The sequence below is a fragment of the Balaenoptera physalus genome (genome assembly GCF_965194825.1).
Source record: "Balaenoptera physalus genome assembly, chromosome: 10".
NCBI classification, from domain to species: domain Eukaryota; kingdom Metazoa; phylum Chordata; class Mammalia; order Artiodactyla; family Balaenopteridae; genus Balaenoptera; species Balaenoptera physalus.
Window position 1 is genome coordinate 16,781,470 of NC_138889.1, and position 13,853 is coordinate 16,795,322.

Consider the following 13,853-nt stretch of genomic DNA (forward strand, 5'->3'; position numbering starts at 1 on the left):
TGGGCCACTCAGAGGCTCTTTCCTGGAAATGGAGAGGTGGGACACAGTTGGTTGGATGCTCGACATGGGAAATGATGGAGAACCAGGAACCTGGATGGACCAGTTAGAATCATAAACAAAGAAAGGCATTGTCTAGGGAGAGACACTAGAAATAGATTCACAGAGGCAGAGAGAGAGGGAGAGAGGGAGAGAGAATATGAATATGAAGCCACAGAAAAGAAAATGTGAAGCGACAGAAAGAAACAAAAATCATCCCTGGTTCTTTACTCTCTGCTTCCTTGCAAGGCCTGGCTGTACTTCCTCCCCTCTGGTTCCCTCTGTATCCTTCAGATAAAATCCCCTCACTTGCTTGAGGTAGTTTCCTATCCCATGTCCCTTAGTAAGCTCAGACAGAGCCATTTGAGGCCAGCCCTGGTGGTCAGCTGGAGATTAGAGGCTTCAGTGTCCATTCAGACTACAGGGGCCAGCTGGGTTCGTGGAGAACTGTGGGCGCAACTCTGATTCCAGGCTAGAAAAAGGGGGCAGAGATGAGGTAGCATCTCACCACAGACCACCAGCAATGTCCTTCATCCACTGGAGAATCTTCCTGAAGGTCCCCCTCTCTCTCCTACCATACTTTGTCCAACCCAGGAGTCCCTAACACTAGGCTACGCTCAGGCGAATGGCTGAGTGATGCCATGATGCCATGTGCTGGCAGCCCTGCCTTCCCTGAGTTTTAAGAAGGGAAGGGGGAAGAAACAGAAGGGAAAAAGTGAACATGAGTAATGGGCCTAGAAGGAGGCATACAAGATAACACTGAATAATAACGTGTCAAAAACTACAAGATGTATTTTTTTTATTTTCCAGTGGAGCTTCCATTGCACTAATCCATCACTGTAGACCAGGAAAGATTATGCTTCCCCCAAAAAACTCTGGGAGATAAATGTGAGTAAATTAGTGTTTATTATATTATTTGGGGTGATATAATTTCCAAGTGGGCCCTTATTAAATTACTTCCTTTGGTGCTGACACCTCCTGCCTGGGTCTGTGTACTTCTGCACCACTTCCCCGTCTGAAGCTGCTTTGTATTTTAATGTCTCTTGTCATTTTTTGGTGGCGGTGGGGTGCCATTGGAGAGAGCTGAAAGGGAGTGCTGAGTCACTGCTGCTGGTCTGAGTTTCTTCCTTGCTGGCCTTCCTATGATCACAGAACCATAGCTTCATAAAACATCTATGCTGGAAAAAATGTAGGAATACCCAGCCTATGCCCTCATTTCACAGATGGGGAAACTGGGGCCCAAGGAAGAAAAGTGAGTTGCCTAAGGTCACACAGTGGGTAGGGACAGAGTTGAGACTGGCATCTCATGTGCTCACTCCCAGGCCACTGCTCATTCTTTGCCTGGCGTCCTTCTTGTGCCTATGAGTCTTTTTGGCTAAGGGTAGCTTCAAGTCCAACAGCAGAACTCCCATGGAATTTACGAGTCTTGGTTGTCTACTACAAGATCTTCCCAGTGACCCAAAAGGAGATGTGAGAGAAAACCTGTGGTCTAGTTTTGGTTTGACCACAGAAAGGCTGTGTGAGCTTAGGCAAGTGACTTCACCTCTCTGAGCCTTTATAGTTAAATATAACATCTTTATAGTAAAACGGCTTGGAACAGTTTAGTGGTTTTCAGCTTATGTTTTTAGTAGTGGAACTGCATTTTAGAACCTTATTTGGAACTCTAACATGTGAAAGAGTTAAAAGAGGACTTACTCTGATTGAAGAAAAGAATTGGAGGTTTGATGGCCCTACCCTCTGTTTCCCTCCATCTTCCCCCACCTGGTTTGAAACTACTGGTCCTGTTACTGAACTCAGGTCTGGCTGTTCACCACTCAAAAGTCAATACTAGAGAGGCAAGTGTTGGTAGAAAGGAAAGGTTGCTTTATTTTGGAAGCTGGCAACTGGGGGAGAAGGCATTCTTGTGTCCAAAGACCAACTCCCCCTGCTGATCATGGGGCAGGAGCTTTTAAAGGGGAGTTTCAGGGGTGTATATGCAGAGGGAGGGGGCACTGTGTGCAGAGCAGCACAGTCAACTCCGACAATCATCTTGAAGTTAGTCATGCAGTGGGTCTGATCAGCATTATCTTGATTATTTATTTATTTTAGCGTTTAAAAAAATATCTTTATTGGAGTATAATTGCTTTACAATGTTGTGTTAGGTTCTGCTGTACAACAAAGTGAATCAGCTATATGCACACGTATATCCCCATATCCCCTCCCTCCCACCCTCCCTATCCCACCCCTCTAGGTCGTCTCAAAGCATCGAGCTGATCGCCCTGTGCTCTGCAGCAGCTTCCCACTTGATTGTTGAAAGTACGTTTAATCTTCAGTTCCAGGGTCAGTTTGTTCCCATTTCTCTGCGGCCAGTTCTTGGAATTGTGGCAGCTTATGTCATGGCTATAGTATGGTCATCATGCAGTTAACTTCTTTCACTCAGTGGGGTTTTCAGCATCTACAGAACAGCTCAAAGTCTATGGCTCAGAGTATTATCTATAGCTCTTGAGGAGGAACTAAAGGTCCTTGACTTTGCTTCATGACTAAACTATTATTATTTGGTGTTGTTTGACTGCTTTCCTTTGCTTCTGCATTTTCTCACTTCTCTGACTAAACTTATTCTTTGGTTAAAGTTTTTCTACAGACAAGAGGCAGGCAGAAGACGTGGGTTGGGGGAGGAGCGGCTCTGTCCTGGGAAAGCCCCATAGGTCCTGCTTTGTTTTAGGCCCAGCTTCAGCATCTGACCCTGATTTCACCCTGCAAGGCCCTCCTGGCATTCTCACCAGGTCTCGCCCAATCTCCAAAGATGAATGCCAAGGTCTCTTCCAGCCCTGAGAGTCTCTGATCACGCTCACAAGACCCATCCACACAGCCTTGTTCTCTTGGTCCCAGCAGGTGTAATTCCATGGAGAGCAGCCTGCCGATTACTACTTGGTTTTGCCATTTACCAGCTATGTGATCTTGGACGAGTTATTATCGTCATTTTTAATCTCTCTGAGTCTTTACCATCGTCTCTACAATGGGATAATAATAATTTTGATCTCATAAGGCAGTGAGATTTAAATGACAAAATATATATATAAAGCATTTTACCTAGCATGCTGTAAATTAGTGATTATTATTTTCATTATGAATACTACCACCTCGGTGTTTTTTTTAGTGAGGCTTATATAAGGGCTTATTAACGTACACAATAGATGCTTAACAAATGGGAAAATGGTAGCTGTCATTTTTGTTAGCTATTATGGTAATAGACAACTTGGGGAGCCAACGGTGAATACATTCTCGTCCTCACTCTCAAGGACTCCTGAGCTCTGTTCCCCACCTGGACATGGGCACAAACGCTGCCCCGACTCGGGTCTGGATTGTGGGCGAGCCTGGAGGAGAAAGTCGGGGATCAGCACGGCTTCAGAGAGGAGGTGGGTTGCTCTTCTCTGGCTGCAGAATAAATCACACAAGCCGAGCCATTTAAAGCAACACCCATAAATTCATAGAGACAGAAAGTGGAAAGGTGGTTGCCAGGGACTGCGGGGAGGGGGAATCGGGAGTTATTGTGTAATGGGCACAGAGTTTCTGTTTGCAAGACAGAAAGTGATTTGGAGATGGGCAGCACAACAGTGTAAATGCACTTAACACCACTGAACTGTACATCAGAAAGTGGCTAAGATGACACATTTTATGTTATGTGTATCTTACCGCAATTAAAAGAACGATGAAAAACCCCCCACCATAATTCCCTTCCCCCACCCACCTATTTATTTATTTTTGGCTGTGTTGGGTCTTTGTTTCTGTGCGAGGGCTTTCTCTAGTTGTGGCAAGCGGGGACCACTCTTCATCGCGGTGCGCGGGCCTCTCACTATCGTGGCCTCTCCCGTTGCGGAGCACAGGCTCCAGACGCGCAGGCTCAGTAATTGTGGCTCACGGGCTCAGTAGCTCCGCGGCATGTGGGATCTTCCCAGACCAGGGCTCGAACCCGTGTCCCCTGCATTGGCAGGCAGACTCCCAACCACTGCGCCACCAGGGAAGCCCCCACCCACCTATTTATGATTCCCCTGATCTGGACGTCAGAAGCCCAGCCTGGCTCAGAGTATCCACAAGGCCGAACTCACGGTGCTGGCCGGGCTGAGTTCTCATCCACAGGCTTTAGGAGAAAATCCACTTCTCAGCTCATTCAGGTTATTGGCAGTTGTAGGACCGAGGCCCCCGCTTCCTTGCTGCTGATTGGCTGGCGGTCACTTTCAGCTCCCAGGGGCTGCTCTTTGGTCCAGTCCATGCGGCCTCTTCCACCGTCAAGCCAGCAGCTCATGCTTCCCACCTCTCTGACTTCCCTCCTGGGATGAACTGGAGATGCTCTACTTTTACAGGGCTTGGTGATTAGGTTAGGCCACCCGGATAATCTCTGTATTTTAAGGTCACTGCTTTGGAACTTGAAATACCTCAGCAAAATTCCTTATAGCAATACCTAGACTAGGGTTTGACTGAAATATCAAAGGGTGGGGAATCTTGGGGGTTATTTTAGAACTCCGTGTACCATGGGAGGTATCCTTAGAACGGGGATTGAAGGATAAACAGGATTTCCAAGGGTGAAGAAGGGCACTGCAGGTAGAGAGCCCAGAATGAGGAGTGTGAGTGTTTATGGGGTGGAGGTGCTGTGAGGAGAGGTGAGGTGGGGTTGGGGGGTGCGGTGACATGCTGAAGCTCCCCACTGAGCTGAGGGGAGGGGGAAGGCTCTGAGGGTGTTTAAGGATGGGAGGGACCACCTGGGATGGTTTAGGTAGAGAGAGTGACTGAGCGCACCACGGGGGCCCCATTGCACCAGAGCAGGCCGGGAAAAAGCAAAAATGTTCTTCTCCTTTGCCCTGTGTAAGAGGACCTCGGTTCCTTTCTTCCTTCATTCCGTGATTCTTCACCCATTTAGTAAATATTATGGAGCCCCTACGATGTGCCAGACCTGTGCTAGATTCCGAGGCCACAGTGATGAACAAGATGGGCACCATCCCTCTCCTCTAAGTGCAGCTTAGAGTCTGGAGAGGAGAGAGGAAGCAAAGGAGTGGTTCTTGTACCGAGGGGACTGTAGTGATAGGGGAGGTGTGGGGCTGTGAGAGCCCGAAGGAGAGCATCTCATCCCAGGTCCTGGGTTAAAGTGGGTGGAGCTGGAGCCCCTTGCCCCACCCCAGGGGTCCGAAGGTGGAGGAGTGACAGAGGCCCCATGACAGGCCATCCAGGGGGCATCCTTCTGCCTTCTCCAGGTGGAGGCCTGGTGCGGCACTGGGAGGAGCCAAGATTGGCTAGAGATGCACAGCTCTGGGGAAAAGCGGAGGCAGGAGGAAGTACAACTGTTTGATCAGAGTCTGGCCCCTGGGAAAGAGCTAAGTGTCTTTTTGCTGGCGGCCACAGCAAAAGGTGCAATCATTAGAATGCGGCATTTTGCATTAAAATTGTTCCCATCAGCCAGTGACATTTTCTTGTTCCTTCTGGTCAAGAGACCTTTCGTTGCCACAGCTTCAAATGACTCAGGCGTCAGGATTTCTTTCCCTCTGGAGGAGAAACCCAGTCCAGTCACCCTGGGGTGGGCATTCACGTTAGTGGAGGTTAACAAAACCAATGAACGAGTGAGCACGGCGAGGCCGAAGGGGTGTGCGTGAGGATGAGGAAGAGGACAAAGGTGTGCGTCCGTGTTCTGGGCATCCGAGTCATCTGGCGTCCACGAGGATGGCCAGCCCTGGGGGTCGGGCCCTGCACGTGTGCCCTGCAAGTGCGTTCCTTACTGCGGAGAGGAAGACCCACGCTTGGGTCCGTGTGTGAGTGTGGGCACAGAGCGAAGAAGTGATCAGGTGTGTGTGGGAGTGTGTGCACGCGTGTGCGCGGGCAGGCACCCATCAGTGCCCGGGTGTGTGTGGGCTGCAGGTTGGTAGGTGGTCTGTCTGAGGTGTGGGTGGTGGTCGACCCATCCCTCTGCTCATCCCCACCTACCCACTGTCTTCCCATCTCGTTACTGGGTACCACCCCACGCCCAGCTGTCAAGCCCCAAACCCAGTAGTCCTTTCCTTCCCTTTCACCTCAAGTTCAAATTTCTCCTCTTCAGATAAACATTTTGTGACCACAAAAGCCAGAATTGCTCCCTCGCCCCCTCCACAAGCATTCTCCACTGCAGCACAAACTTCCTTACTTTTACAGCATTATCTCTGATGGAAATTATCTTGCTGTGTGTTTGTTTATAAGGATGGTCTCCTTCTGCCCCCTCCAGAATTCAGCTCCCTGAGAGCAGGGCGGGTCTTTCTTGTTCACTTCTGTATACCCGGTGCAGTATGCAGCAGGCAGTTGCTAAGGGCTCGGTAGAACGAGTGAGGACTTGCTTCCTTGTGCTGCCCAAAGGCTGACTTAGGTCTTGGTGGGGGGTGGGTATTGCTTCAAAGCAAAAACACAGACTCAGAACAAATTGGTGTGTGAGGGGATGAGTTCCTTGTCATGGAAAGCATTCAAATAGAGACTGAACGAATGCTGTTAGCTTTGCTCACTTATGGGTTACCATACTGTGGGACACAAGGGTCGTCGAGGACTGGTCCCAGTTTACCTCCCCAGCCTCAATGTTCTCCGTGTCGTGCTCTCTCATGCCTCCTGTCTGCACATGCTGCTGTTGTGACCTGGGGGACCTTTCTTCTCTCCTTGACTGGAAACTCATTCTCATCCTTCCAGCTCTATGAAGTCGTCTTCAATTCGCTATGCAGAACCAAGTGCCCCTTTATCCCTGCGCCCTGGGCCCTTCCTGTGGGCCTCATAGCCCTGATCACTTGGCATGTTTGCTTGTGTACCTCCGTAACAGACCCAAACCTCTCGCAGACAGGGGTGTAGCTTGCCCAGGGCCTAGCATGGGGGTGCCCTGGTGCTCAACAGATGCTTGGTAACTGTTTGCAGCAGGCACGTGATGTGAGGTCCAGCAGGAAGGTGAAAAGTGCAGTTCCAATAACAGGACCTTCTGCTCCCTGCCCACTCCCCTCAGCCCCCCTGATTTTGCAGCCACCAGGGGTTAGTCCTTTCTGGTGAGTCTGGGGCTCAGCTTGAGAGCTTCTGATACCCCCAGGGGAAGACATTAAATAGGCATCTGTGATGTTAAACAGGTGTTTGGGGCACCTCCCCCAGGCCTGGGCCACTGGGCAGAGGGACTCGGGACTCAGGCCACTCGGGAAGCTGACAAAGCTCCTGCCTCATAGTGCCCAGACAGATTGTTCTGGGGAGACTCCAAGAAGAGACAACACTTTGTGAGAGGACAGGGTTGGGTGAGGATGAAAGGTGAGCCCCAGAGATCCCCATTCTCAGTTAATGTTCTACCAGAGATACAGAGAATGGGGGCAAGAGCAGGGGCCGGGGCTCTCAGGGTAGGTCAGCTTGGGCTGGTCCACGCTGAGCGCTCAGGGCAACTCTGGCCACCCGAGGTGGGATGCGGTCTTGGGGCTGGGCTCGTGGGGTACACGTTGACAGCAGAGAGCCCGGGGAACACGCCCAGGGACAGCATTCGGAATGCTGAATGCGGAAGCCGTGGCCTCCAGGCTGGCTCTGCCACTTCCTAAGCATACAACCTTGGGCGAGTCTCAAATTCATTCAAGCCTCAGTTTTCTCATCTGCAAAAGGGGATTCTGGGGATTGAGCACTGTGCTGTGCTCTGTCTCACTTAATCTTCATGGCAACTCTGTGAGGTAAGCACTGTCGCATTTCCCATTTTACAGATGAAGAAACTGAGGCCTAGGACAAATAATTCGCACCTAGCCGCACGTTAGTCGTGCCATTAGCCAGTGCTGAGATTTGTGCTGTGCTGTCTCTCTGTAAAGCCCGTGTCCTCTGCCACTACTCCAATTGCAATTCCTGCCAGGCCTGGTTCCCAGGATCAATGTGAAGATCCAAGGAGATCACAGCTGACCACAAGGTGTGAGGGGCTCAGCAGGGTTCACGTGTGAGACCATGGCTGTGTGGCTCACGGCCACTTCTCCCCGGCCCACTTCTCTCCCCAACCCAGCTCCTGTAGGGCATCCCTGGGGGCAGGCGCAGGCCACTGCCCTCTCTGCCTGCTTCTGCCACCGCTAAACTTTACACTGGGCTCTGTCATTAGCCCAAACAACAAGCTCCCTGTTTGACTAGCCCTGTCCAAATTTGCTCGGCGTGAGCAGGAGCCCCATGGTAAGTAAACGGTTTTCTGTTGATATTTGAGCACAAATGAAGAGGCAGCGAGCAAGCCCATTAATAACCGAGGAGATGATTGTGTTTGCACAAGGCCTGTTTACAGCGCGTCAACTGCCCAGGCAGGGCCCGCCTCCTTATTGATTTCCCGATAAGCCGCCAGGCGCTCTTGTTCTCAGCCCTGGCGGGGGCATCCTCTGCACAGTCCCAGGGTTGGATTTCCTTTCCCTGCAGAGGCTCTCAGCCTGGCTCTCGGGTGAGGGTGGGGTTTCATTCATTCTTCATTCGTTTATTCAACATGCATGAATCCAGCATCTTTTTTTTTTTTTTTTAATTATTTACTTATTTTTGGTTATGTTGGGTCTTCGTTTCTGTGCGAGGGCTTTCTCTAGTTGCGGCAAGTGGGGGCCACTCTTCATCGCGGTGCGCGGGCCTCTCACTATCGCGGCCTCTCTTGTTGCGGAGCACAGGCTCCAGATGCGCAGGCTCAGTAATTGTGGCTCACGGGCCCAGCTGCTCCACGGTATGTGGGATCTTCCCAGACCAGGGCTCGAACCCGTGTCCCCTGCATTAGCAGGCAGACTCTCAACCACTGCGCCACCAGGGAAGCCCCAGCATCTTTTATACATGGGCCACTCTGCCAATAGCTGAGTCCCTATCTTCATCTAGAAACAGAGTCTGCTCTTGAACTTACGGGGGGCGGGCGGTGGGCGGGGAGGGGTGGAGCTCAGTCCTTGATACCTCTGGGTAGACATGTGGGCAAAAGTTGAGTCTTTGTGGACCTCTGCCCATGCACCGCATGGTACCCCATCACGATAACACTGCCCATCAGGGTCCTCTACCCTCATTTCATCTTGAATTGACCAGCTGCCTCATCTATGATGGGAGATGGCCCTCTGTCTGGCCCTGGGGGGTGGCATCTCCCTTTACCATGTTGTCTTTTAACCCTGAGATCCAACAGGCTCAACTTGGGGATTTCTGGCTTTGGATGGGATAGTTAGTGATGGAGAGAGCTTCAGGGTAGAGCTGGAGACTTGATCATCCTCCCCACTGGAACCTTCCAGATCCTGAGCTTTCCAGGGATATGGCAAAGCAGATCCAGGGCCAGGGTTCTAGGAGGGCTGCCAGGACCCCCAGGCTAAGCGCGTTTGGGAATAATTTCTGGCCTGTTTTGCAGTGGACATCAGGATGACTAAGGCAGTATCCTATCTGATGAGCTCACGGTCTGGTAGAGGAGGTCAACCTGTAAACAAATAACCAAAGAGAAAAAATCATAAAATGTTGAGAAGCATGAATCCAGGGCTGAGGGAGCAGAGAGGAAGGTGCTAGAAGGCATGGAGGACTTCCCAGAGGAGGTGACATTTGAGCAGTTTCCTTAAGACTGAGTAGATGTTTGTAGAAGCCACAGTGACTGCTCCCACCGGTGGGGAAGGAAAAAAAAACAGAGTCTGCCACTGACTGCAGTCTTGCAAAGAGACCAAGACTTGTGTCTCTTGACCAGGTTTTTTGGGGAAGATTTTTGTCAGGCAGATCCTTGAGTTAGAATTGGGGGGCTGGGGTTGGGAGTGGGGAGAGATGCCCCTGGAAAAACATCCTCCTGGACTGGGTGTTGGTGTCCACAGCTTTTCCCCCAATAGAGTATTCCTGGGAAAAGATGAAGGAGGGTGTGGGAATGGGAGTCAGGAGGCTCAGACTGTCATCCTAGCCCTGCCATTAGCTGGGAGAAGGGCCTCGCTTCCTGGAGTCTCCATTTCCTGATCTGTAGAATGGAGCTGGTCACACCTGCCTCTCCACAAGTGGAGAGGCAGCTGGGGAAGTAGAATAAAAGGCACTATAGAGAAAAGCAGCACAGCGCCGAGAGCGTCAGTACAGCAAGGAACACAACCTGAGCATCTGTATTTAACCTTGGTCCCTAGATAGAGACACACATGTCACACACTGTGGTCCCTTCTGCATCACACTGATCTCTTCTTGCTGCAGCCCAGGCAGCAGAGCCCATCAGCAGATAACTGAGAAGAAACTGTATTTGCAGGAGCCCAGGGCCAGATGATGATGCTGGGGACCAAGGAATTGAGTGAGAAGGATTGAGGAGGATGCCTGAGCTGGTCCTGAGGAAGCCAGCCTTGCATTCAATCTTCTCTCCCAGGACACAGCGGTCCCTGGCAGGGCTGCTGGCTTGAGTACCATGTTTCAGAGGACCCTGAGCTCCTGGGATGAAGGGGGAAATCCAGAGTTCCTCTGGGGACCTGGAAGAGTTCTGAGGAGTGAGAGTCTAGCCTGCTCCCTCAGCCTTTTATTCTGGCCCCAAACTACCTCCCTTTCCCTCTTCCATCTTCCAGTTCAGCAGAGGGGCAGCCCTTCTGCTGGGCTGAAACCCCCAGATCAGTGGGTGTCTTCAACAAGATTCTGATGGGGGGGAGAAGAGGAGGTACTGGCAACAGCGATCTCCTTTTTACTATCCTCATTGCACACTGCCTTGTGCTACTTATTGTCTGTCATTGAGAGCTGGAAAGAACCAACCCCATCAACTCTTGTCCTCTAGCCCCAGGTTAGTACAGCTGTATGAAATGGAAGGCTGTTTGATTATGTATCTGGATCTCTTTCCTGGGATGGAGACCTGTCTCTGTACTGGGCACTTGGCCTATATCCAGCAGAAGAAGAGGGCTTTGGTAAGAGAGAGGAAAACAACAGAGACTCTGTTAGCAATAATCATGCATTTCAGATGCACCATGAATGATGATCAGTATCAGTGCAGTGGTTCTCAACCCTGGCTGCACTTCAGAATTACCTGGAGATTGAAGGTAGCGCCTGGACCTCACCCCAGACCACCCAGGCATTTTTGTTCTGAGAAAGCTGCCCGAGTCGTTTTGATTCATAGTGAAGGCTAAGACCTGTGGAGCTAGAGAAGCTTTCTCTTCTTGCGTATTGTTTCTGGGGGGCTGATTCCTTCATCCTACATGCGAGACTTGCAGAATCTGAAGCCCCTTTTGATTTCCATCAAGGGGAAAACTGGATGGAAACTATTGCCTGAGTTTCTCAGCCAGAGGTCAGAGGAAGAGGCAGCTGGACCCTGGGAGGGAAGAAGAGAGGCCTGAAGACTGAGAGGGGCAGGGGAGCAGAAGGGCAGAACCCCAGATGTCAGTCAAGGGGGACTTGGCACGGAGCAAAGGAGAGAACTACTTTGTACTCTCCTCTAGCTTGTGTGCTTGATTGCCTGATGAGAAAATTTCTTTCTTTTTAAAAAAAATTTATTTTATTGTATAGTTATATACCATGTTGTGTTAATTTCTGCTGTACAGCAAAGTGATTCAATTATATATATATATATACATTCTTTTGCATATTCTTTTCCATTATGGCTTATCACAGATATTGAATATAGTTCCCTCTGCTATATGGTAGGACTTTGTTGTTTATCCATTCTATAAATAATAGTTTGCATCTGCTAATCCCAAACTCCCAATCCATCCCTCCCCCATTCCCCTCCCTCTTGGCAACCACAAGTCTGTTCTCTATGTCTGTGAGTCTGTTTCTGTTTCATAGATATGTTCATTTGTGTCATATTTTAGATTCCACATATAAGTGATATCATATGGTATTTGTCTTTCTCTGTCTGACTTACTTCACTTAGTCTGATAATCTCCAGTTGCATCCATGTTGCTGCAAATGGCATGATTTCATTCTTTTTTATGGCTGAGTAGTATTCCACTGTATATATGTACCACATCGTCTTTGTCCATTCATCTGTCGATGGACGTTTAGGTTGTTTCCATGTAGAAGATTTATTTCTGATAATGGGTTGACCTTCCTGTGCTTCCAGGAAGAGTGCAGGTAATGATAACAACTGGGGAGCTACCTTTTGGGGTAGCTGCACTGCAGGTGGACGCCATTTGGCTGAGCTGCTGTTTCCTAAATGCTGGACTTGAGGTGAAGAGGTGGAGATAGAGTCAGCATGAGCCATGAAATATCACTAGAAAGCCATAGGGACATGGACAGCCACACTGAGACTGGAATTGCAATTTGGGAAGAAAGAATTGGATGATCTAGGTGAAGAGCCAGCTTCTCACTTAGGTGAGAGCTCTAGAAAGAAAAGGCCTAAAAAATCCTTTCATGAAATTATTAGCTGGAAATTTTTAAAAAGAGTAGCTTCAGAGGACACCTAATTGAAGTTATTTTTTAAAAAAAATATTTATTTATTTATTTATTTATTTTTGGCTGTGTTGGGTCTTCGTTTCCATGCGAGGGCTTTCTCTAGTTGTGGCGAGCGGGGGCCCCTCTTCATCGCGGTGCGCGGGCCTCTCACTATCGCGGCCTCTCTTGTTGCGGAGCACAGGCTCCAGACGCGCAGGCTCAGTAATTGTGGCTCACGGGCCCAGTTGCTCCACGGCATGTGGGATCTTCCCAGACCAGGGCTCGAACCCGTGTGCCCTGCATTGGCAGGCAGATTCTCAACCACTGTGCCACCAGGGAAGCCCCCTCTTTTTTTTTTTTTTTTTTTTTTTTTTTGAAGGGGGAGAAGAGGTCAGGGCAGAGATGCAGAAGCTCTTGGCTCTTGCCCTGCACCACCATCTGAGGCCAGACCCTTAGGTCTTGGCTGCTGATACAGGACTGGATATTGAGAAACAGCCAGCTCTGGAATCACTGGTACTAGCCCACTTTCTTCTGGAAACTGGAATATGAGAGAGAATGAGAGGAAAAGATCTGAGTCATAGTTAGAACCTTTACAGAAATAGCACAGGGAGGCCAAGCTTGCATGTAGACGAAGCTGCTGTTTATGACACACAAAGAACTGATGAATGTGCCCCTCACAAGGGAGATGTTCGTGGACAGAGCCATACAGACTGACGTGTCTTGCAGCTCTGGCTCACTGCCCTGATGTGAGCATATGGCAGTGTGGGAGGAATTGCTTTCTGTCTCACTCAGCATTTTACCGGGGCCTGCAATATGGGAACTGCAGCTCTTTCAGCGACAGTGGTAAGAGTCGCTTCTGCTCTCCCTTCTGTGCTCTCAGTCGCTCCCTCTCTCCAAATGAGTGGATGAGATGGGAAGAGGGACCTGGGAACCTTCCCTTCTCTCCTGTCAGGGCTGTCCTGTCTGCAAGGAGCCTGCATTCGTCTCTTCCCCAGTGGGGCAAAGGGAAAAGACCTGAGGTTCAGAGGGTAAAGTTCAATTCCAAGCAAAAGTATTAAGAGCCCAACTGTGGTGTAGATCCAAGCTATGCCTCCAACCCAGGCTTTTCAGCACTAAAGCTGGTGGTTCTTTCTGCTCCCATACAGGGAACTGATATTTGAGACAGGCAGCAAAGGATGGACACATCAGGTTGGGGAGAGAAAGCATTGTAGGAAGAGAAGGCAGCAGGAGCAAAGTGGGGAGGTACCCAGAGTGCTAGCAAACAAAGCTGAAAGGAGAGGCCGGGGCAGACCACAGAGGGCCTTGGATGCCAAGCTGGGGAGTTTGAGCTTCATTGGACAGATATATGTGTAACCACTAATGTTTATGTCAAGACATGACAAATATCAGAACTGTGAGACTCTAAAAGCTTGGCTACTGATAGGATGGGAAGAACAAGGGAGAGTAAGGCACATGAAGAACTCCAGGGTTTCAAATTTGGCTGTCTGGGAGACGTGGTGGCATTCTGAGAAGCTGGGAAGTGAAGAGGAGGAACTGGG

General features: G+C 49.9%; 1 long non-coding RNA gene across 8 annotated transcripts in view; it reads left to right on the forward strand.

Annotated features, from left to right (window-relative positions):
• Nucleotides 1-13,853, forward strand: part of LOC309637113 — a 332,604-nt gene that overhangs the window by 84,546 nt on the left and 234,205 nt on the right. For 6 of the 8 annotated variants that reach the window (XR_014250407.1, XR_014250408.1, XR_014250409.1 and 3 more), the window contains exon 3: nucleotides 847-924. The exons of the other annotated variants lie outside the window; for them this stretch is intronic. This is a non-coding gene — a long non-coding RNA (uncharacterized lncRNA). The remainder of the gene's footprint in view (nucleotides 1-846; nucleotides 925-13,853) is intronic. 8 annotated transcript variants of the gene reach the window in all.